Source organism: Anolis sagrei, chromosome 2, assembly GCF_037176765.1.
Source record: "Anolis sagrei isolate rAnoSag1 chromosome 2, rAnoSag1.mat, whole genome shotgun sequence".
NCBI classification, from domain to species: domain Eukaryota; kingdom Metazoa; phylum Chordata; class Lepidosauria; order Squamata; family Dactyloidae; genus Anolis; species Anolis sagrei.
Window position 1 is genome coordinate 55,617,190 of NC_090022.1, and position 23,949 is coordinate 55,641,138.

Sequence of the window (23,949 nt, forward strand, 5' to 3'; positions counted from 1 at the left end):
ACGACACTCCTTGACCTTTCTTTGCCCTGACCCTTTGCTAACTGAGATTGACGGCTGGTGCCCACTGGGCATTGGGGACATTGCAAAACAGCTGCTTTCCAAATTCAAGGAACCCTCCCAGCAAATAAAGTAGCATCTCGTACCTATTCTGCTAATAGACTTGGACATCTGTGACCGCTTGAACTTGTGCAAAGGAGGGACAGAGCAATTAAAAATAAACAGTGACATTCTCGAACGCCCATACTTTCTGATTGAGGTTGAGAACGCCAGCAGCACATGGATTCCTTTACACTGTTCCCTATGTAAATTGCCATCTGGGGATGATTATTGGAACTGCAATGAGAGAAGTGTGTGCATGTTGGTTAAAACCTTTGACGCAGCAAACAGTTTTCCAATGATGCAATTTAATACTATTTGCCCAACATTACTTGAAATTTATATTAAGGAGCTCTAGCCTAAAATGTGTACTGTGAAAATGTGATGATAACACAGTTGTGGCTGACCCCTGGGATTATCTTAATGACCATTAAAATCTTTAAACTGCCACATATCCAAGTTAATAAATTAAGTGTTTGCACATGGTGTAACAAGTATGCTGTTGCTGCCTCTTTAAAGTTGCTGAGTGATGACATCCAGTGGAGCATTTCCAACTCCTCAGACATGAGAGGACGTGGGGAAATGAATGCTTTTGCATATTATTCCAGTCATTTCAGAAACTTTGGCATGACCTCTTGACTGGTTAGACTGGGCTGTCATCACTGTCTTTACTTTACAGACTGGGAAGCAATGATCTATAGCAATGGTGTGCAACTTGCCACCTTGCATGCCCATCACCAGTGGGATCCTATTCACTTCCTCTGTGGGCCAACTGCAGAAAAAAACCTGTTCTTTTGCTTCCTTAATTGTGTTACTAGAGATTGGCAAACAATAATTTTGGTTCCAATCTCTGGGATATGGGAGAGGCTTTCTTCCTTGTCACCACTCCTTCTCTGCCACAATCACTAGATTGTGTATGTGCATATGGTGTGTGAGGTGTTACCTAAGGAAAAAAAATGTAGAAATATTAACATTTTCTTCATTTCCATGAGGGTCTTGAGCATCTAAGTGGACAATAGAAGTGAAGGGGCTACTGTATATTCATAAAAGTAATATTTTATGAAGGTATATTTTCCCTCTAGAACTGAAGGCAGTATGCCTCTGTGTATCAGTTGTTGAGAAGCATGAATCGAAGGTTGCTTTTGTGCCTGTGGTTTGATCTAGCAGGAGTTTCCCTATAGGTTCTTGTTAGGGATGCAAGTCTTCATAAATTTTGTCCCCATACTCTAAGACCTATAAAACTACACTTTTCTTCCTGATGTGAGAAATGTAAGAAGTGCTCAGAATCTTGCAGTTTTTGTAGACTATTCAGAGTTTGATAGTTTTCTGTGTGAACCCCCCCCCCCTTTTTTTTTTTTTGCACAGAAAGCAGTACTTTCTGCACAGAAAATCGCTGTGTAGAAAATGGATGGCTTGGCCCGATTTACTGGGCTGAGCGTGTTGTGGCGAAAGGTGTCCTCGCCGCCATCTTGGGCCTCGGGGCTTCTTCTTCCCAGAAGCCCCCTGGGTGGCTTGGGTGGTGGGAATGTTCCCCACCAGCAGGGCCAGCTGGCCAATGGTTGGGCTCGCCCCACCCCGTTTTGGGCCTGGCTGTGGCCAGCTCTCTCTTCTGCCCGGGGAGCCTACTTAAGGCTGCCTGAGGCCTTCCAGCAGGCACTGAACCAACTTCAGCTTTTCCATCCCTCCCACCCTGCATGCTGATTGTCTTAGGTGGTCTGTTAGCCTGTCTTGTTGTTAGCTTGTTGTCTCTTACCACAACTCCGTGTTTGGCATGTGGCATGGGGCCATGGTTTTGGCTGGTTTATCGCCCCAGTTGTGTAAGCAACATTTGACAGCAGCGGGCCACCCGACCCCTGATCCAGGACCCATGCATGGCTGCCAACCCTTGTTCCTATAATCAGTCAACAAGTCGTGGCCATTTTCTACTCTAACCCATTTGTGTATGTGTCTTCTTGGTTAACTGGAGGGAGGTGTATTACCCATGCACACGCAACAGTCTTACATGCCGAATAATCTAAAATATCAGTGTTCTTGTTGAGAGACAATTCTCCTTATCAAAGTTTCCTGACACTTGGAAATTATCCCATGGGGGTGGGGGGAGAGGGGGAGATCGTCTTCTTACCATAGTGTTCCATTCTGCTTCTAAGGAAAATGGATAATATTTTCACTGCAATGTACTTTTGTTCATTTCTACTGTAATTATCTTTGTTCTGAGTTATCACATGGGTGAGTGTAATCTCCGCCTATTCTGCAATTTTCTTCTTTTTTAAAAAAAGGAATATTTTGAAAATGTGGAAGTATGTCATGTAGGTCTAAAAGGGGGGGATATAGGCACAGCTAAGTGGTGATATATCAAAATTGTGTAATTTCTGAAAAATAAATTATGTTTTAAAAAATACTGTAGAAGTTTCATGCAAGAGGATTACTGGTGAGAAAAGAAGCATTGAGGCTGATTTCGAGATTGCCCAAGAGAATGCCCACTCTTTAACATCACTAAAACGATGTAGCACAGGAAATCTGACAGTTCACATCCCACATTTAAATTAGTGCCTTTACCTGTTTCTGTGCGAATTGGGAACTCTGAAGATGATTGCTACCCAACACTTAAAACTTCTGTTTCTACACACTTTAAACGCATTTTTAAAACAAGTCCCACAGGGTGATCATTGGAAGTAGTCTTGCATCGTATGATGGGCTCTGTGGAACTCCATCTTTAAACAAGGGGGCAGGGGGAGGGGGTCGCATTTGTTGAGGTTCTTGGTAAATCATCTCTAGACTTAATATTTTCAAATATTTTTCTATCCCTAGTTCTTCATTTAAATTGAGATAGGGAATCTTCCCTAAGTCTTGATATTACAAGTGCCTCTCCCAGAAGTGCAATAAGAATTTCGTGATCTGAACTACAGTCAGCCCCAAGTCCTGTTTTCACTGACTGGATGGATGTCTGGCACCAAGGGCAAGATGGATGGATGGTATCCTTGAAATGAGTGGCTTGACTCTGAAGGAACTGAGGGTGGTGACGGCTGACAGGGAGCTTTGGCATGGGCTGGTCTATGAGGTCACGAAGAGTTAGAAGCAACTGAACGAATAAACAACAATAACTCCCAGAAGTTCAGAGGCCTGCTCCAAATAGATATCACCGTTGTTGTTGTTGTTGTTGTTGTTGTTGTTGTTGCTGTTGCTGTTGCTGTTGTTGCTGTTGCTGTTGCTGTTGCTGTTGTTTTACTTTAAAAGGCACTTCATGCCCCCTAGGGTTCATGGCAGCAACTTCATCAACTTCCCTCCCACCAGTTTGTTATAGGATATGAGCATATTTTTCAATTGTCCGAATTTGGCAAGAACAGTCACAATTAATTCTCTGTCATCCCACTTTTTCCAGAAGCTCTTACAATGTCCCAGTTTTTCCTCTTCCTCCCACTTTCCCTTTTCATCCTTATTGCACTTCCAACTGCTGCAAATTGAGTTAAAAGTACCAAAGTAATTTGCACTCAAATTACTCAGTAGAGAGAGATGAGATTTCCTCTGCTCTCCTCCCACTGAGTTGTTGTTGTTCATTCGTTCAGTCGTCTCCGACTCTTCGTGACCTCATGGACCAGTCCACGCCAGAGCTCCCTGTCGGCTGTCACCACCCCCAGCTCCTTCAAGGTCAGTCCAGTCACTTCAAGGATGCCGTCCATCCATCTTGTCCTTGGTCGGCCCCTCTTCCTTTTGCCTTCCACTTTCCCCAGCATAATTGTCTTCTCTAGGCTTTGCTGTCTCCTCATGATGTGGCCAAAGTACTTCAACTTTGTTTCTAGTATCCTTCCCTCCAGTGAGCAGTCGGGCTTTATTTCCTGGAGGATGGACTGGTTGGATCTTCTCGCAGTCCAAGGCACTCTCAGCACTTTCCTCCAGCACCACAGCTCAAAAGCATCGATCTTCCTTCGTTCAGCCTTCCCTAAGGTCCAGCTCTCACATAGGTTACTACAGGGAATACCATGGCTTTGACTAGGCGGATCTTTGTTGCCAGTCTGATGTCTCTACTCTTTACTATTTTATCAAGACTGGACATTGCTCTCCTCCCAAGAAGTAAGCGTCTTCTGATTTCCTGGCCACAGTCTGTATCTGCAGTAATCTTTGCACCTAGAAATACAAAGTCTGTCATGGCCTCCACATTTTCTCCCTCTATTTCCCAGTTGTCAATCATTCTTGTTGCCATAATCTTGGTTTTTTTGATGTTTAGCTGCAACCCAGCTTTTGAGCTTTCTTCTTTCACCTTGATTAGAAGGCTCCTCAGCTCCTCCTCGCTTTCGGCCATCAGAGTGGTGTCATCTGCATATCTGAGGTTGTTAATGTTTCTTCCAGCAATTTTCACCCCAGCTTTGCATTCATCAAGCCCCGCACATCGCATGATGTGTTCTGCATACAAGTTAAAAAGATTGGATGAGAGTATGCAGCCTTGCCGTACGCCTTTCCCAATTTTGAACCAGTCTGTTGTTCCGTGGTCAGTTCTGACTGTTGCTACTTGGTCCTTGTACAGATTCCTCAGGAGTTCCACTGAGTTACTTGAATACAAATTAGTAGCTTTAAGAGATGTGGGTGAACTTCATAGGTTAAAAATTCTGGAAAAGAGAAGAAAGTATGCGTATCTACCTACCTTACTACCCAGCTATCCATATGTGTTTATTGAAATTGGATTTTTCAATTATTTTGACATTTAACATTAAACCTTGATTAGTGGAGATTATAGCAACTATTTGCAAATTAAAATGAAGTATTTTAGAAAACCTATCTTAACCTTTTTCTTCTTATACTGGCTTTCACCAAATATTCTCTTAGGATTCCATATTGCCTAATGTGATGTTTTTCACCATTCTTTTGTTGTTACTTGCTTGTTTGTATATGCTTGTAATGACTAAGGGGGAAACAGTAAAATTGTAGAAAGTCTCATAAACTGTAAAGTCTTGGAAGAATGATGCCTGAAGAGGCGGCCTGTTCTAGAGGTGAGGTGTTAATAGTCAATTTTATAATGACTTCATTTTGATTTGCTTTAGTTGAATGTGCATCTTATTCACGATGCTTTATCTCTATATTACTCCAAGCTGATTTTGTCTGAGTCAGAGTTATCGTACACTAGGGACTGTTAAAATTTAATGAGAAACATATTCTAGTTCAGTGATGGGTCTGTCCTGCCAACCCAGCAATATATGCTGATGCCTGTGTATCTACTTGTTCTGGGCAAACAATCATAGTGTGTGGTTCCATTCCTTCAAGAGTGGCTGGCATGCAGCTTCCTAGGCATTTATTTGTTGGTGCAATAGATTTTAAGATAAAGTTATAATCGAATGTTGTTTAAAAAGAAAAAGGAATCTGGAGCCCCCTTTGTTGCAAGTATTTATAGAAGATGACAGCATGCCAAGAACCTCTTTTGCACAGACCCTTTTGCACAGACCCTGTTGAACTGAATATGTTTCCCAAGATCACAGCTATGCTCTCATTCCACTCTCATTTGTTTTCGTAAGACTTCTTCTGTTCCTTCCTTGTCCATTGTGGCTCTGTGAGGTTTTCAGATCTTTTGTCATTTGTGGAAAGTTCTGATGTAAGGAGTTCTATGGGAGCCTTGTTTTACTTTGTTTTATATGTTTCAGCTCTTGATTTGCAGAGTGAAAGCCAGTTCATTAAATCTTGATTGAGTGGTAAAAACTAGTAGGAGAATAGTAATGCTAATATATGGGAAGAAGAAATCACACAACTAATGTAAATGTCAAAACGAACTTCAAGTAATTGTTGCGTATTTTTTAAAGTTGCTTTTTAGTTTCCGGTTTGAGTTCATTATTAGTTCAGTGTTCATTGCTGGTGTAGGATTTGCTAGATTTTGGTTAAAAATGCTATTCTGATGGCTATGGCAGCAATGAACTGAAAGTGAAAATTAGATTAAATCTAAACCTGATATTGTAATTGTTGTTCATATGTCTTTATTTAGGGCAGAGAAATCATGTTGAACTTTCCCCAGATACCATGCTTCATTTTTCACCTTAACAAAGATCAGCACTATCTCAATGGAAGTTCTGATCAGATGAGCTGATCAGCACTATCTCAATGGAAATGCTGATCAGAAGATTTAATATTTCTTGTGTAATTTTTAAAACTTAAAATAAAATGTCCTACATTTATCCCGCTTGCAAAATAAACATAAATATAAAAGGCAAATTAGATTAATGTTTTGAACTTTTATAAAATGCATTTCATTTGTGATTTGGATGAGTGGCATGTGATGTAATGTAGGTTATTTTTGTTACCTTTTATTTTTGTGTCTAAGGGGCAGTTTTGCCTCATTAATGAGATGTGGGCTGACTTGAAGGACTTCTTTTGCTCAGGACCAGGTTTAAGGTTCAGAATGGGAGAGCTCCACTATACACATATAGATACTCAGTTCTTGTGGGTTTTTTCGGGCTATATGGCCATGTTCTAGAGGCATTTCTCCTGACGTTTCGCCTGCATCTATGGCAAGCATCCTCAGAGGTAGAGGATGCTTGCCATAGATGCAGGCGAAACGTCAGGAGAAATGCCTCTAGAACATGGCCATATAGCCCGAAAAAACCCACAAGAACTGAGTGATTCCGGCCATGAAAGCCTTCGACAACACATATAGATAGTTTGTTTCTTTTTCTTGGTCAGAGGAGAAGGAAAGAAAGCTAGAGGGAGCGCCGCCAAGCTGAACACCACTAATATAAACCATACGTTGCATCTCCTGTGCTTGTGTATTTAATGCAGTCTTTTCCAGCAAGGAATGGCCTGGTCACTGCTTTTATTAACTCTTCATATGGTAAATTTGAAAACAACTGCATGTCATGATTCCAGGGGATCTGTTTGCTTGCTTTTAGCTGGAAATAATCTAGTAGGAAAATGATTTGGAGCATGGATACAAGCCATTTTTTGGCACAATCTGATATTCATAACTGCGATTTGTAAAACTATTCTGTTCATAAGAACATACCTATAAAGAAATGCATGCTAACTTGGTATTTATCTCTAAATAATCCTCCTTTCCTTATGTCACTGGTTGAGTCTTCCTAGAACAGCTTCAATAAAGAGCTTAGGAATTCTCCCAAATTTGGGATTTGAGGAGTGTTTGTACCCAGTAACCATTTTTCTTGAAATGGGAGTGCTTCCAAATTAATGCCCTTTCAAATTTCTTTTTGACAAGTGAGTGGATTGTGTTTATATTACCCTGGTCACTGTGCTTGCTTTCCATCATTCCTCCACTTTGGATATCAGATATTTCAAAAGACTGCTACCAGTGCATGATTTGGGTCCGTCAGTCCTTCCTGTTCTTTTGTTCAGATTCTAGTGCATAGTTTTTGTTATTAAATTAAAGATGCAAATACCTTCTTAGGTTTTTCTTAGTTTAGTGAAACAAAGGTGCTTATGCTTTTACTTTAAGTAAAATAGAGACAACTCTGGGAGTGGAATGTGAATTGATCCAGTTGTGCATGGTGCTCCCCATTTAAACCTGACTGGCTTTCTAGTGCTAGCCTGGTTTCTCATTTCAGCCTTCTCCTATTTGAATTACATCTTTTATACTGCTCAAGGCAGGGATGTGCAATTGAGAAGGGGGCAGATCATGTCAGAAACATGGCCACCCCCTGATATCATTTGATTCTTGGCTGAAGCATCTCAAGTTTGTGTCTCTGCCAAATAGCCATCTTTCTTCCAGTTTATGTTCCCCAGCCAAGAAAAACAAAGAAATAAAGTGCATCCAGCCAATATGACAAGAACTTGTTGAGTACCAAGGTCAGGACTCTGTCAGCTCCTGGAAGTGCAGTCTGAGTATGGCCTTCCCTTCCTGTAGAAGGCAAAGGTGGAGTGATTCAACTGTGCTTTGGCTCCCTGTTGGCTCCAGGGGTCAATTTTATATCCCTGGTAATCTTTAGGGACTGTACAGATTGCCAAAAACCAATGGGAGTAGCTGGAAAAAACGTTTGTTTATAGAAGTATTATTGATGTTAAACCATCTGGTGGTGTTAGAGCGCAGCCTATTGAAAAGCAGAATTTCCTCTCCTGGAAGTTTGGGGGAAAGTAAAAAAGGGCAATGTCCGTCTAGGACCATATGCTTTTTCTGAGGCCAGATGTTACTCAAGCCAGTTCAAGTAAAAGTAATTAACTGGAGGTGCAGTAGAGAATGAATACTTCATTCCAATATAACTGGTATAGATAGAGTTTAAAGCTTATTTTGCTATACTAATGTTTGACTTGTCAATGTTATTGTCTCTCTTTCTGTTGTTCAGGCTTCAGATTCATTGAGTAGTGGAACCTTTCTTAACTAGCCCAACAGACCACAACGATTTAACACTGGTCAGACATGCACAGTACTTCATACTTTGACAGGACTGGGTCTTAAATATCTTCACAGACCAGGGAGACATCTGAAGTACTGTTAAAGAGTACTTTCAAAAGGCATCCATAAAGATGTTTAGAATGGAATCTCACTATTTCTGTTTAAAAATGTGCAGAAAAGAAAGCGACATTTGGTTTTCTGTTTTAGTCACTGAATTCTTGAACACAAATACATTCTTTATTGTTATCTGTAATTATGACAGAATTCATGTTCAGAGGCATTTCTGTTAGTACTTCATGTTGCTGTTCTGTGCTTTCAAGTTATCATCTATGTTGTTTCTAAGGTGAGCCTATCAGAAGGAGGTTTTTGGCACATTTTGTTCAGAGTTTGCCTTTGCCTTCCTTTGAAGCTGAAAGTGCGACTTGTTCAAGGTCACCCAGTGGATTTCCATGGACACTATGGTTAAATATTGAGTTAGCATTTTACAAATAGGTGCCCTAAGATGCAGATTTTCTGTTAGAAAATAATCTTGATGCTTTTCTTCCTGAACTGAATTGTACTCCCTCAGTCCCTTCAAAATGAGGATGGGATAGTTCTGAGGCTGAGAGAACATAGTTTGCATTCAATTTGTAATGTAATTCAGTGATGTTACCCACATTTTGAACGGTTTAGAGAGAAGGTGTTGCAGAAACTTGTGAGGGGTGTTTTTGTAATAGTATTGTTACTAGGCATGGATAGAGCCACATCGGATTACTCATTACTCGTAATAATTTCATTAAAATTACCTTTTTAAAGCATTTTAAAAACACGGAAGTCCCTTTGCCCTTCCAAAGCTTTCTCTGCCATTTATGTTGTTATGACTCGGGAAGTGAGTTGGAAATGATTCAGTGTATTTTTAGCCTTCTATCCTGCTGGGATGCTGGGAGGCTCCTTGCCTCCCCTCCCAGCCAATCAGGGGAGAAGTTTTGAGGAGGGGAGGGGTTACAGCACTGGCCGCCATTGCTGTATATAAAAGGGAGCACATAGCTCAGAGGCTCATTCAGAGCTGGGAAGAGAGAAGGGGGAAGAGAGAAGGGGGAAGGGAAAGAGAAAGACTAAGACTAAGGGAAGGGAGGTTGGAAAAAGAGCATGGCAGGCAAGCAAGCAGAAAAGAAGAAGGGCTGGGAGAAGGGCTGTTGCTAGCTGTGCTTGGCTGCCTGCCTGTTTCTTTTTTCTTTGTTTGCTGTGACTTGCCTAAGAAGGCACTAGAAATCCCATAGTTTCTTTCCTGCCTATACTTCCCTAACTGGTGAAACCTGCTCAAAATGCCCATAAAGCTCTCAGGGCCATTTCTTTTTTTCTTTGTTTGTTTGCTGTGAATTGCCTAAGAAGACACTAGAAATCCCATAGTTTCCTGCCTAGTGCCTATACTTCCCTAACTGGTGAAATCTGCTCAAAAGGCCCATAAGCTCTCAGAGCTGTTTCTTTTTTTCTTTTTTTGTTTGTTGTGAGTTGCCTAAGAGTTGTGTATTGTGCAATCGCATGTGCCATTAACGAAGTGATTCGTAAATTTTGGAAAGTTCAGAAAGTTCCGATTTTGGGGGGGGGGAATTTGGAATTCAATTTCGAATTGAACCACCAGTGCCCCCCATATCCGAAATGAGCTTTGAACCATTTTTTTTTAATCAACCAAGCCTAATTGTTACACTTGTATGTTGTAGGGATGGAATTGAGATTGAACCCAAGAAACAAGTTCTCCAGACAGAGAAAAGTTGAATTGGGTTTCATTTAAATCTCTGATGAGAAGATCTGCAATGCCATTGAGGAAAATAGATCACTGTTTTATCAATTTGTACCTTTTTGACATTGCAAGGGGTTTGTAGTCTTTTAAGAGCTTTGTGTCAATCAAGTTTTAAAGGCCTACTGTCAAAATTGTATAATAGTCTGACCCAGATGAATATAAATCCAAAGATTTACCAATAATAGATGGAATAACCTCTAAATATAGAAATGCACTCCAAATAGTAGAATATATTACTTGTGGGTGTCATCAGGAATGTTGGGATGGCATATTATTCGCATTTTCTTGGAGTAAGACCTTTAACTTGAGGGGAGTTCTGCAGATCATTTATGTAGGAAATCTAGTATTGTGCTGTTTTGTTGTTGTTATGTGCCTTTGCGTCACCTCCATCTTATGGTGATCCTCCCATTGGTTTCCTTGGCAAGATTTAATAAATGGTTTGCCATTGGCTACTTTAAACAATATAATTGGTAGTCCCTCACATCAAGTAATCTGAGAAGTGGTGACCTCCAATATCTCCTGGCAGTCTTCCTTGCAAATGCAAACAGAGTTGACCCAGTTTAGGCAGACCAAGCTTAATTTTTCAGACAGGATTGAGCATTAGCCTATGATTCTGAATGCCACGGCTTGATTCTACTCTCAACCACTGAAACCCACTGGGAGACCTTTGGCAAGTCATATACTCTCATCCCCAGAAAGCTGCATGATAGAGTTGTCTTAGGGCCACCATAAATTAGAAGTAACTTGAAGGCGCATTAACAACAACAGAAAGTACTTGTCTGAGTTGCATTGAATACTTCCTTCCACTGGCACTAACAGCACTAGTGTGGAGTTCCCAATAGAATGTTGCTAGCTATAGAAAGTGAAGTGAAGGCTTTTTGTTGGACACTGCGACAGCTGTAGAGTCTCCTAGTGCATCTGCACAGCTACTGAACGCATGTCACAAACAAATGCCTCCTTTTGCCATGTTTTATTGGATTAGAAACCTTCCATAAACATTTCTACTCAGAGGAGTCCAATGGCTGGAAATAGCTAGTTTTTATATGTGCTGTACATTTGATAAAAGTTGCCTTCTTCTTCCCCCCTATATGAGACATTCTCTGTTTTAGGAAGGTTTTTATCAACTACAGGGCCAGACTGATATAGTGATTTGAAGGCTGGACTAGGACTCCAGGAGACCAGAGTATTCAAATACTCGCTGATCTCCAAAAACAAAATGAACTTCAACAAAGATAAACATAAGATACTACATCTAGGCAAGAACAATGAAATGCACCAGTTTAGAATGGGAGACATCTGGTTTGAAAGCAGTACATGAGAAAAAGGATCTAGGGATTTTAGTGGATCACAACTTAAATATGAGTAGAAAATAATGGTGTGTGAGTTGAAAAGCTAAGAGGAAAGGTATAATGGTAGGAGGATGAAGACTTACATAAACTAGTAACAAAGGTTTGTCAAACATCTTCATCATCACCATAGTAATAATAAATTTTATTTGTTACTCGCCTCTCCTAACGTCATGAGGTGGAGAACAACACAATCAAAACACAAATGTAAAGCACATTGTAACAGTGTGAAATGCAATTTAGGACAAAACTAAGAAGAGAGACATGAATAAGACTCAAAGTAAGATAATTCAAGGTAGTTCACACTGAAGAAAAGAACATGATTAGGGAGCCAAATTGTTATTGTTGTCCATTGTTGTTGCTATCATCACGAGCACCATCATCATCTTGTTAGTCTAAACACCACTTTTCTGACACCAAAAGAAAAAAAATGGAAGCAAAAGAGATGTTTCACAGGTGGTAATGACAATTATTTTAGTGATAAGGTCAGTCAAATAAAGCACCCACATCACCAATATATGAAGATCGAAAACAAAACAAAAATGAATGAATGAAAGAAAGAAAGAAATAAAGAAAGAAAGAAAATACCATGAAGGACAAATGACAGCCTGGGGGAAAACGTGAAAAGGTCAGATTATTTTTTTTTTTTTTTTAGTGAAGGCCTTCAAGAAAAGACAGTTTAAAATTATTGGATAGTAAGTGAAGGAAAAAACAATCCTGGGAAGATTGTAAGATATACTTGTAGCATAAATAATATACATGAAACAAAAGGGGGGAGGGGTAGATACAAGAAGAAACCCTTCTGGAACCCCCAATAAGAGGTGAGGGGGAAGATGAGACAGAATTATTAATAGAAACAATAAAATAATGTTTTGTTTTACTTGGTTCTGCCCTCAATAGATCTCCATTTTTATTTCCCAGCTGTGTTGACTCTGAAGTTTCCTAATTCAATTTAGGATTACTCTTTTATTTCTTGTCTTATAGTACTTTCATTGTAAAATGTGAACAGATTCTACTTGACAAGTTGGTGTGTGATTTAAGCATTTTAATATTGGTGAGATGCACTGATACTACAGGAATAATAACTTTTATGGTTATATCGTAAAACATGTCTGCTTTTGTGTTGTATTGTGATATTTTTTACCTTGGAAAGGAGCATTAAAGCAAAGTGGGAAGAGAAATAGCCTTATGTTGCAATGTCATTACTACATCATAACATTTCACACAATATTTAAATCTTTTTCATCTTGCTTCCCAGAGAGGATGAGAATTTTTCTCCAAGTGAAACTGTTTTAAAGAGAATTTTAGAAATATAAACCTGGAAGAAATCCTTTCACAATCAGCTATATATCACATTGCCATATATAAGTCTGCATTAAAATGAGAATAGTGGCCTATCAGCAGATAAGTGAATGAAGTGCCCTTAGTTCAAATAGCACCAAATTATTCAAGCAACTGAACCAAAAATGAATCCTACAGAAGGCAGCAAAACCCGCTTCACTCATTTCTCATAGCAACTTCTTGTGACATTTTCAAGGTCCACTTAACTTCTTAAAAATGAGTGGGTTTGGGAGGAAGTCCGTCTCTAGTCATTTCTAATGCCTTACAAGACATGGTGGTGGGGGTGGCAACAGCACTTTGATTAGAGGGACTATCACTGCCTACTGTGTGGGTGGGTAACAACCGAAACACCCAAATAAATCATCTTAAGTTTTTAAAGTGATATTGAGCCAATGTAATATAGTGGTTTGAGTGTCAGATTATGACTCTGGAGAAATTGATGCTTAGCTATGGAAACCCATTGAGTGACCTTGAACAAATCACACTATCAGTCTCAAAGGGTTTGCAAAAGGCAAGCCCCCTCTGAACAAATTTTGCCAAGAAACCACCATTATAGATTCACCTTAGAGTTGCCATAACTTAGAAATGACTTGAAGGCACACAACAACAATTTGATATGTGCTTGGGGGGATTTTCTACCTCAACTACAAACTCCTTTGTAAATTCCAGACAATGGACCAATATCAATTGCAGACCCAAAATAGGAATTTCTTAATTATTGTGCTTAATTATCGTTCCAAAATTGAACTTCAACAAGGAGCCACTTACAACTGAAAAATACATTTTTGAATTTCAGTTCAGAATGTATAGTGTACTTTTGAAAGTGTTTAAAGGAAACCAAGACCTTTCTTTAAAATACATTGTGAAGTGATGGCATTGAACAAAAGTGATCGTTAAAACTCTGGATAGGGGTAGAAAATATTTAGCCCTTTAAATGTTGTTGAACTGCAGCTCCCACCAGGTCTGACCAGAAATATGAATAATGATAGATGTTGGCAGCTGCAGTCACCCGAAAGGCTAAAAGTCTCCAGTCAAGTTCATAGGTTTTGTCCAAAGTCACCTCAGTCACTGCCCTGAATATGATGTAATTCAACCAGATGGTTGGCTAAATTACAATATCACCTTAAGATCATCAGTATTTAAAAGATTGCTTATCTGGGAATTGAGATCTGTCCAAGAGGCCCCAACCTTTGCCTTATGAGTGGGAGCAATGAATTGTGGAAAGATGTGGGAGAGAGCCTTAGCTGCTTAAGCATCCCAATTATGGAACGCCATCCTCGGCACCAAATACAGGTGTCATTCAGTCATCAAGTAAAAAACAACACCTGCTAGAACTTTTGGATGTAGTTGTTTTACTCTAAGCAGGTGCTTGCAGTTCGTTTTAAAATATCTTGTTTTGAAATTTCAAATTGTTTAATATGTCTTAGTCTATTGAAATATCTATTACTCTCTTACATTGTTAAAACTGGTTTTCTGGTATGGCACTTTGAGTCACTCAGCTATTACTACTACCAACTACTACTATGTTTATTTATAGCCAGCTTTTTCTCTTCACAAAGCAAACGCAACACAGCTTACATTATAAGCATTTCAATGCACTTTAAAATCTACAAATATACAAACATTAAAACAGAATTAAATATCAATGGTATTAAAAAAAATCACAGTTAAAATCTGTAAAAACCAATTGAAAGCATATTCAAAGCTAAAGCCACAGCACTCCCAACTTGATTTTTAATAACCATCTACTATACAAGGATACAGGGCTTAAATGAGTAAACAAATATGGCATAACTAGGTGAAGCACGCTTTGCCTACCTGAGGGGTCTAAAACCAGGACAGTTCATGTGTGGAAGCAACATTGGGTCAGGGTTTTAGCTCAGAAGAATTTTAGCTCCGATGGCTGGACTGAAGCCTTTAATCAGATAAAGAAACAGATGATAGGGCAGTCATGGACTGTTACCTTTTGCTACATAAAAACAAAAAAAATGTGTGAAGGCAAGTAAGTAGCGAGCACTGTTCAGTACTGCAAAGGGGTTTTGTAGTCTTATCATAACTGCTGTTGATACTGAGGCAGTCAGTATTTATTGACCTCAAGCTTCTGTACTATTGAGTAGGGCTGTGCAAAATTTTGTTTGTGCCTCATTTGTTGTATCTATTTTGTAAGATTCATACAAACAATTCAATAATAAGAAACACTGACAGCACCCACATAATAAACTTGAGATTCAAAACACTGACCTATGACTTTTAGATGAGTTATGTAAGTCTCGTAAATGGCTCCAGGTCTTTGTTGTGGGCCTCGCATCTGCCCCAAAAGGGCCAGATTTGGTTCCCTCAAAGAGCCCTGAGAAGGATGGTGAGGCCAGAGAGGAGGGAATAGCCCTGCTTTTTCCCTAAAGTGGGCAGGCAGATGGAAGAAGTCCCTCCTGCATATGGCCAGCCCAGAGAGAGACAGGCAGAAACCACACTCACATTGAGGCTTTAACACGAGAAAGAGCAGAATTCTGGGAAATGTAGTTTATAGTGAGGCCTTTTGAATTCTGTGTCACAGGGTCCTTGCCTTCCCAAACTACATTTCCCAGAATTCTGCTTGTGCCACCTCCTTCACCCTGAAAGTTTTGGTGGGGAAAAACCTGTCTGTATTTTCTAAAGGATTTTGAGATAAAAGGGATTGTTGGTAGACGAATCAACCCTGTGAGGTAGGTTTTCTATTATTATTATTATTATTATTATTATTATTATTATTATTATTTCAAAGGCTGGATGTTGGGGGTTCTTTCACTGTACTTTTCTTGCCTGGCAGAAGGGTGTTGGACTGGATGGCCCCTGGGGTGTTCCAGTGAAATAATACTGTTAAGTTTATATTGGTTAAAATCACCTAAAAATCAGTGGATGTCCAAATCTTTCTGAATGATGCCCTGGTTATGTTGTATAATTGAAAATTCAAATGTTTTTCATAAAAACTTTTTAAAATCCCCAAAAATCAGTGAACGTGTGAAACGTTCTGAAACTCACGTGGAGGGGGTAGGAAAGTGGTAAATAAATATGCTCTACCATTGTAGCAAGTTTCATCCCGATAGCTCTAAAAAGAGGGAAAAAGGAGCCGCAGAAGCTCTCCTCCTGTGCAATTACATAACGCAAAAGTGATTAAAATTTAGTTATATTGTAATAGCTTTGATACCGACCCCTTACAATATTTTAAGAACACTTTAGAAATGACCCCCCCCCCCCAATTTAGTGATGAGTATTGAAACATTTTTTTCATTGAGGCCTCTTGAAACATGGCAGTAAAATAGTGTCACTCTGCATTAATTCTGCAGTGTGGATGCAAGGTTGGTTTATCTGCAGAAAGTTCCTAAGTTCTGATGGCTTAACTTACTGGAAAGTTTTTTCAGCTATATTTCTTTTGAGAATTTTTCTTCTCGATACTTGAGTTTTGTTCTTAAATGAAACAGGGATGCCACCTATTTCAAATAATTATATTTTGACAATTTAGGATGAGCTTTTGTTGGTGGTGGTTAAACAACTCAGTGAAAAATTAAGCTGCTTACCTTGTCAATTATTTCTAGCATTAAAAGTCAGCAGATGGAGCCAAAGACTTGTAGGAAAAATTACTGCTGTTGAATGTTGTAATTTAACAATATACTTTTCTTTTTGTTAAGTACCAGTTCAACAAACGAGTTGAAAAATGAGTGTTATCTCAGAAACCCTTCCAAACACCCTTAACCCTTACAGCTGTACACATGCAGAGTGCAATTGTACCACTGACTCTGTAGAGACTCTAGCAAATATAAAAACAATAAAAATGAAGCTAACATTCTTTTTCTCAATTTATTATTTCCCCAATGAGTTTAAATGTTATTTCTATTAATGATAAATCAGTGAGACACGTTTTAAAGATTTAAAGTCCCCTGTAGTTTTATAAAACTTTCTTCATAAAGTAATAGCTAAAAGCTTATTGGGAACTCCAGCATTCGTCATTGTTGTAATCAGTTCATGATACAGCATTTTACTATTTTTTTCTAGTTATTTTCTCTGGGGTGTGACATTGGGACATTGCAATTCCTTAGAACTTGTACATTTAACAACTGTTAATACTGTCATAGATATCAGCTGGTGAAAACCCCTTTCTCTCTCTCTAATTATGATATATGAAAAGTGACTAAAACCTAGCTGATTAGTTTGAGTGCCTTACCTCCATCCATAGTGGATGTGTAAGTAGTAGAAGGTAAAGTAATTAAAGAAACGTCTTTGAACATTTGACTCTTACAGTTTTTTCGGATGAAACATTATTTGTGTTGTTTTTGCCATGCTTTTCTTCAACACAAAATGTTCAGTAACATTATTTATTTATTCATTTACTTATTTCGGACATTTGTATCCTGTCCTAAATATGATTCAGGTATATGAAGAGGCTATGGAATTCAAGCAGCCTTGCATTGTGTCCTATATGACCTTTGTCTTGGTTTTTCTTGGAAGAACTGGACAGGATGACAATTTCTGCTAATTCTTCCAAACCTGAACCCCCATTTCCCTCCATAAAGCTGTTTTGGGCCAGCAGTACCTTGGAATGCTCCTTGTTTTATAACACAGTTCTATCCATCTTCATTTGTGTAGCATGCAAGTCATACAATATGTCTTTTTAGAAGCACAACAGGGAATTAAAATTCGGCCTGTGTTACATGGGTTTACACTTCCCCTGAAGACATAGATTCACAGTTTGGGGCAGTACTGCACTGAGTTTTGAACTTGGAAGCCCAGATTTTTTTTGTGGCCAGGAGTGCTTTTACACATTTAAAGTTTGTATGCCAACTGCACCCATTCCTTGAAACATCAGATGTGGCCACAGTGGTCTTAGTTACATTCTGTTTTGACTACTCTAATATGTTCTATGTGGAAGTGCTTTTGAAAAATGTTTAGAAACGTCCGCTGGTATAAATGGCTCCAGCCATAGTATTAAGGTTACAAGGATCATACTATTTCTCTGTTTAAACAGTTCCACTGCCTGTCAGTTTGTTTTGAAACACAACTCATAGTGCTGGTCATGACCTAGAAAGCCTTATATGGCTGAAGTCTTGGTTATATCTGGCTGACCATATCTCCCTGATCTTGCCTGGGTCCTTCTCTCGGTACCACGACCACAACTACAAGCGTGTTTGGTAAGGGCAAAATAGAGGGCCCCTTTGGTGGCTGCTCCTGGATCCTGGAACTCCCTGTCCGGGGAAGCCAGAATGGCCCCCCTCCCTATTGTCCTTCTGCTGCCAGGCAAAGACTTGCTTGTTCTAGCAAGCTTTTTGTAATGGAAAGGTTTTGAAGAATGGGCAAAGGGTGCTTTACTGTTTTAGGTTGAATTGTTTTAAAGAAATTTTATCTATTAAATTTTACATTTTGATAATTTAATTCTATTTTAGTGTTCACTGTTTTGCATATTTTAGATTTACTGGTTTTTGAAATTGTAAGTTGCCTTGAGTCCTAATTTTGGGGGGAAAGCAGCATATTTGTATGTAAGTCATAACAGGTACATTTTTAAAGTGTAACTCCAGCGAAAAGTATATATTTTTAAGCTTTAGATAACATAGGGAAGAGTTAATACCCCTGTAGCGTTCATTTGCTGTCTGTGCCCCTTTTCAGAAGATTTCACTTCACTTTCTGTCCCTGTGATCATTGAATTTTGAAAAATTTGGCATGTTGTGGAAACAAGGATCGGCGAGAAAGCTCCAGTGGAGACACCTTTTCCCCATGATAACTCAGGAGTGAATTTCCCTTTTGAGAGACAGATTTCTCTCGCTTCCTGTTGTCTCTCCCCTGTTTATGAGTCATTTGTCAGTTGGATGTTTGTAACTTGTATACCTGTATACTGTATTCATTATAATGTAATTATAAATTTTAGAGTCCACTCTTAATGCTTTCATGTAACTGTATAAATTGTGTATTGTTGTATCGTGTTTTATTTCTCTCATGTAAAACTTCAGAGAAAATTTGAATGGCCCCAAATTGCAATGGGCAATAACTGGAAATGAATGTGATTTCTATGAACAAAAATATATCATTTTATAAAAAGTCCTTACCCCTCCCAATATCTCTTGGTTATGGGTGCATCACTTAAACCAAGGGTCCTCTAACATTTTCAGCAGAGAGCTGGTTCATGGTCCCTAAGACTGTTGTGGGGCTGGATTATAGTTGGAAAAAACATGAATAAATTTCTATGCACACTGCACATATCTTATTTGTAGTGCAAGAAAACATGAAAGAACATACAATATTTAAAATTAAGAATAGTTTAAACCTACATAAACTTACTAGTGTTTCAATGGAAAGTGTGAGCCTACTTTGGACTGGTGAGATAGTCAAATTAATTAGGATTGTTGTTGTTGTGTGCCTTCAAGTCATTTAGCCTTAGAGCGATGCTGAGTCTAAAGTTTCAAGCAGCGGACAGTTAAATTACTTTGGAGGGCCGAGGCCTTAGTTTGGAGGATCCCTGACTTAGACATTCTGGAGAAATTATTACAGCTAGGCCTACAATAGCCAATATGGGCTAGTTTGGGGTTATGTTGTATATGTCTATATGGATGTGGTTGTCTACTGAAGCTGAAAGATAGAAGTTTTACCCCTCGGATTTGCTACATAGTTTTTAAAAAATGGGAATGTTTGAAATGTGGTATTGATTATTGCATTCCAGTACTAGTGACCTATTGTGCTTCACAGAATGATAAATTGCTGAAACACATTGGCACGGAATAGCCAAGCATCAGTTCTCCCAGCCATGTGTAAACTTATAACACAGTTCCTCCCTACCAGACACTTCTTGTATATTTTGAAATATTTTAAGGCTGATTGTAGCTTCTTTTAGGTTTTTTTTTAAACTTCTTCTATTTCTGGATATTTGCTTTGTGTTTATAGTTATATATGGTAGCCTTGTATGTGTGTTAGTGTTTTATTGGTGAATGAAAAACCACTTTGAAACTGTCCTCTGTCCCTGGGATCTAGCCTTGCTCTAGAGCCCAAAGGCATAACTCACTGCGTTAAAAATGGAAGGGAGCCTGATGATCTCTCATTCTCCTGGGATTGTCCCTGATCATCACGGGTTTTGCTGCTCTTCCTTGCACTCAGTGAGGTGTCATAGTCCTTATTTTACATAGATGAACTAGCAGGAAAGAATAAATCTGAGGTACATGTTTCTTGCGAGAATGTATCCTATCTGAAGACACAATTCTTTCTTTCAAACTACCACTTAATGCTAGAATGAATGGAGCAGAATGCATATGAACTGGAATGAGCCTTAACAAGGTTCAGGGGCTAGCCGTGTTCTCACTGTTTTCTTCTAGAGGTGGGAAAAGAAATTTGCTCTTTTTCCTTTTCAAAAGAGTTTTTTTAATGAATCAGACCATTGATTTGAGGTTTAGTTTCAAAGGCAGATGGTGGCTCAGTTCCTTCAAAACTTTAAAGAAAATTACTCCAAGGCATCCAAGGTTTACTGCCCCACAAAAAGGAAGCCACCGGTCAGTTATAGCGGTCTTCACACTATAAGCTAAGATGTTGCCTTGTAACTAAAGTTATTGAAAGTTATAAACCACAATCTCTGTTTCTTATGTAACGTGCAACACTCTGTGAAAACATAACTAAATCTACGGAAGCCCACCCCAGCCTATGTTAGAGAAGAGGCAGAGTATCTGCATGTAAGTCTCACAGAGGCTTGTTCCAGCTCATTAAGTTTAAATGCATGGTTTTATAAGCATCATCTCTCAAATTACAGCCCCAAGTGTTTCCAGTACAACTATTTTGGAGGAGGGCTCCAAAACGTTCTATGTTCTTCTATGTTGTTTTCAAAGATTACTTAGAACTATGGAATCATAGAGTTAGAAGAGACCACAAGGGCCATCCAGTTCAATCTCTGGCAGGAATATACAATCAAAGCACTTCTGATAGGCTTTGAAAAATCTCATAGGAACTACTAGGTGATTTATGTATGCTACAAGGGAAAGCAACTATAAGAGGCATTCTGAGGCATGATCATAACTTATTTTCCATTCTTTACCCCCCACAAGTGAACTTGTGGCCTGGGTCTGGGGCATTTTTGGGCTCTTGGACCCAGGTAAAACTGTAATCCTGCCCCCACTTTGTTAGCTGGTATCTTAGAATGCGGTTTACATTTACCAAAGCTACAGAAATGTAAATAAAAGAATCTGTTTTTTTCAAATGATAGCTTAAAGGTTTAGACATGTAGGTGATATATTAAAAGATAATAGTTGGAAGCTAAGCATGTAGCATTTAAATGTGGCTGTAGTAACTGGGACAGAATGTAATAAGCAAACAGAACTGTTTATCTTGGTGAGTAGAATAATTTTAAACTTGAACAGCTTTTCTTCTGCTGTTTAATGAGTCTCCATGCTCTCTCTCTCTATATATATATGAATTCTTACATACAAAGAAACCTCAATGCTGTTTCAAGGAAAGCTATCATAACGGGCCTACTTCAATGAGTCAATAAAGACTTATGCAAACAAGTGGGGATTTTATAAAACCGCACAGTTTGACATTGTTAAGTGAACTTTTATGATCTCAGAGAGCTATATTGCACATGGAAGTGAACTTCTCCCAACAGAGGTGTGGAGGACTAGGTATGCAAATTCATAGCAGCTGTCACACTTGTTGTGGCATAGTTTGGTCAAGACCTTTTGAACTTTTTATTTTGAGTTAATACCAGCTACTGTTATTAATAACTGGAGCTACAACTTTTACATCTGTTAATTAGGTGACAAATGTTGGGTCAGGCCATGTCAGTGGGATAGTCTGAAATTGAAATGGCTAGGGTACTGCTTTTGGACTTGTGTGGTTTGACTATAGGGTTTTTTTTTTTCCAACTGCGATAATCCATCAGTAGATTCTAGTCTTGCACATTCATACGCCACATTTGTTCTAAAGAGTTTAGGTCACCTTGAGAGCAGGTTTGAGCAATATGGCAGGTCTTATGATATGAGTGGAATTCTGGTCAATCAATATTGGATAGAACCTTTCTAACTGGGTAAGAATTTCATCTTAAATCAGGGAGATGTGCTTTATTATTATTATTATTATTATTATTATTATTATTATTATTATTATTTCTTACCCTCCTGTCTTTGAAGCTCGAGGCAGGGCACAGCACACAATTATAAAACATGTAAAATAAGTAAATTAAAACGTATTTCTATGAAATACATATATTAAAATATACTGAACAAAGGCTAAAACACAGTAAACACAGGACATGAGTTTAAAATTCATAGTTAAAAACTGACTGGATTGGCCTGCTGGAAAAGATAGGTCTTCAATTGCTTCTTAAATTCTGCTAGCTCATTTAGCTGTCAGATCTCATCCAGAAGGTCTTGAAGCAGCTGATGAAAAGGTCCTCTGGGGTGATGGTCATCAGTTGAGTTCTGGCTTGTTGGAGTAGATGTCCCCCAGATGTCCCTAAGTGTTCAGGGCGGATTGTATGGGAGAAGGTGACCCTGTAGGTAACCTGGACCAAAACCAAGTATTTCATTTTTAGCCCCATGTGGTCCTCTTAGTAGGTTTAGATTTTTGTTTTCTTTCTGGGGCAGTGGGAAGCAACATTTCCTCCTTGGTAGTAGACATGTATATATTCTGATTTGGCACCAGTTTGCTTCAACCTGGGTATCAAAACTGAGTTTTTGTATAACGTTCACAAAGATGCAGAGATGTAGCCTCCAGTTTACAATTGGGACAAAACAACCTTTGTTCTCTCTGCCATAACTTGGTAGAATTTGCAATTTTACCAGCCTTGGGGAGAGTGCATCTGTCAAATTGCAAACAAATAAATAAGTATTTGTTTTCTGTTTCTCACCTTTAATATTTTTAACTTGTACTAGACCTTTCATTTCCAAAAGGTTTTTTTTTTGTTGTTTCTTGGCAGAATTAGAATGGATTTGTAGACTTAGTAACTTCTTATGAGAGGATTAGGCTTACCAAAATGTAGATAAATAGATACAATGGGGTTTGTGAGCAACTGGACTTTTCATTTTGAGGTTACTCAGAAAAAAAGGATGCACTTAATCTTCATTTCTGCGGATGGTACTAAGTAAGAGACTGCCAAGTTACAGAAGGATGGGTACAGTGCTTCACTTAGAAAGGAAGTTCCAAAAACTGGAAGATGGGGAGACATTGGCTTCCTTCCCCAAAACACTGTGATTAGAAAGTCCCTTGTCAGACATGCCCATTGACTACGTCTGTCATTCATTTGACCTCCCTCATTTCTCCTTCCCTCTCTGCTAGTTTGGGTTTTGTCCCTTAAAATGTTGCTACTTCTGGTGCTAAACTGACTGTCTTTTCAAACCTGAAGTTGAAACAAATTCAGCTTTGTAAGCTTCCAGAAGAAATCTGGTTCCCTTTGGAAAACACTAGAACTGGTCTGCAGAGAACTGCTACAACTCAGACTGTATCTGAGTGACACAAATCCATAATATAGAAATATACAAAGAGACGGAAATTATTGAGAAGATAACTTTTTTCTCAATCTGTTGGAAGACATCACCAGTTTATTTTCTTGAGGCCCAATACCGACGTTTAATTTCTAACTAAAACATTCATCTGCATTGGTCTTAACTAGTAACTCAACATGAGACAAAGGGAGAAATGCTATTTAATTGGTCATAGTAACATTAAAAGTAAGAGATCCATCGGCAGAAAAAAATCTTTTGGATTTGTCAGGAATGGTTTATTGGTGTTCATGGTAATGCACAATGATAGCTTCATTCGAGTCCTATTATTTTGGCCTGGGTTCAAAACTAAATATTTTAAGAGAAATTTAATTAGTAATAGGATGAGAAACCCAAGTAAAGCTTTTATTTTGAGGTAGACGGGAAGATGTCTAGAGAGTCTGTCCACTCCCCCATCTTCAATCCCATGAAAGAGGCATATAAATAGCAATATACTTCAGCTTTGATATAGATTAGTGCCTTGACTTTACGTCTCCCAGTGCTAGTGCAAGGGAGTTCTGAGTAGTTTGTTTAATCTCTTTTGAAGAAAAGGTTAAATTTATAAGCCAAGATCAGTCCTTCCCTATAACT

The 23,949-nt window shown here is 38.8% G+C and overlaps 1 protein-coding gene across 1 annotated transcript in view; it reads left to right on the forward strand.

Moving 5' to 3' along the window:
* The window catches only part of EEFSEC (eukaryotic elongation factor, selenocysteine-tRNA specific), a 177,748-nt gene that overhangs the window by 72,691 nt on the left and 81,108 nt on the right, over nt 1–23,949 (forward strand). The window lies entirely within an intron of this gene.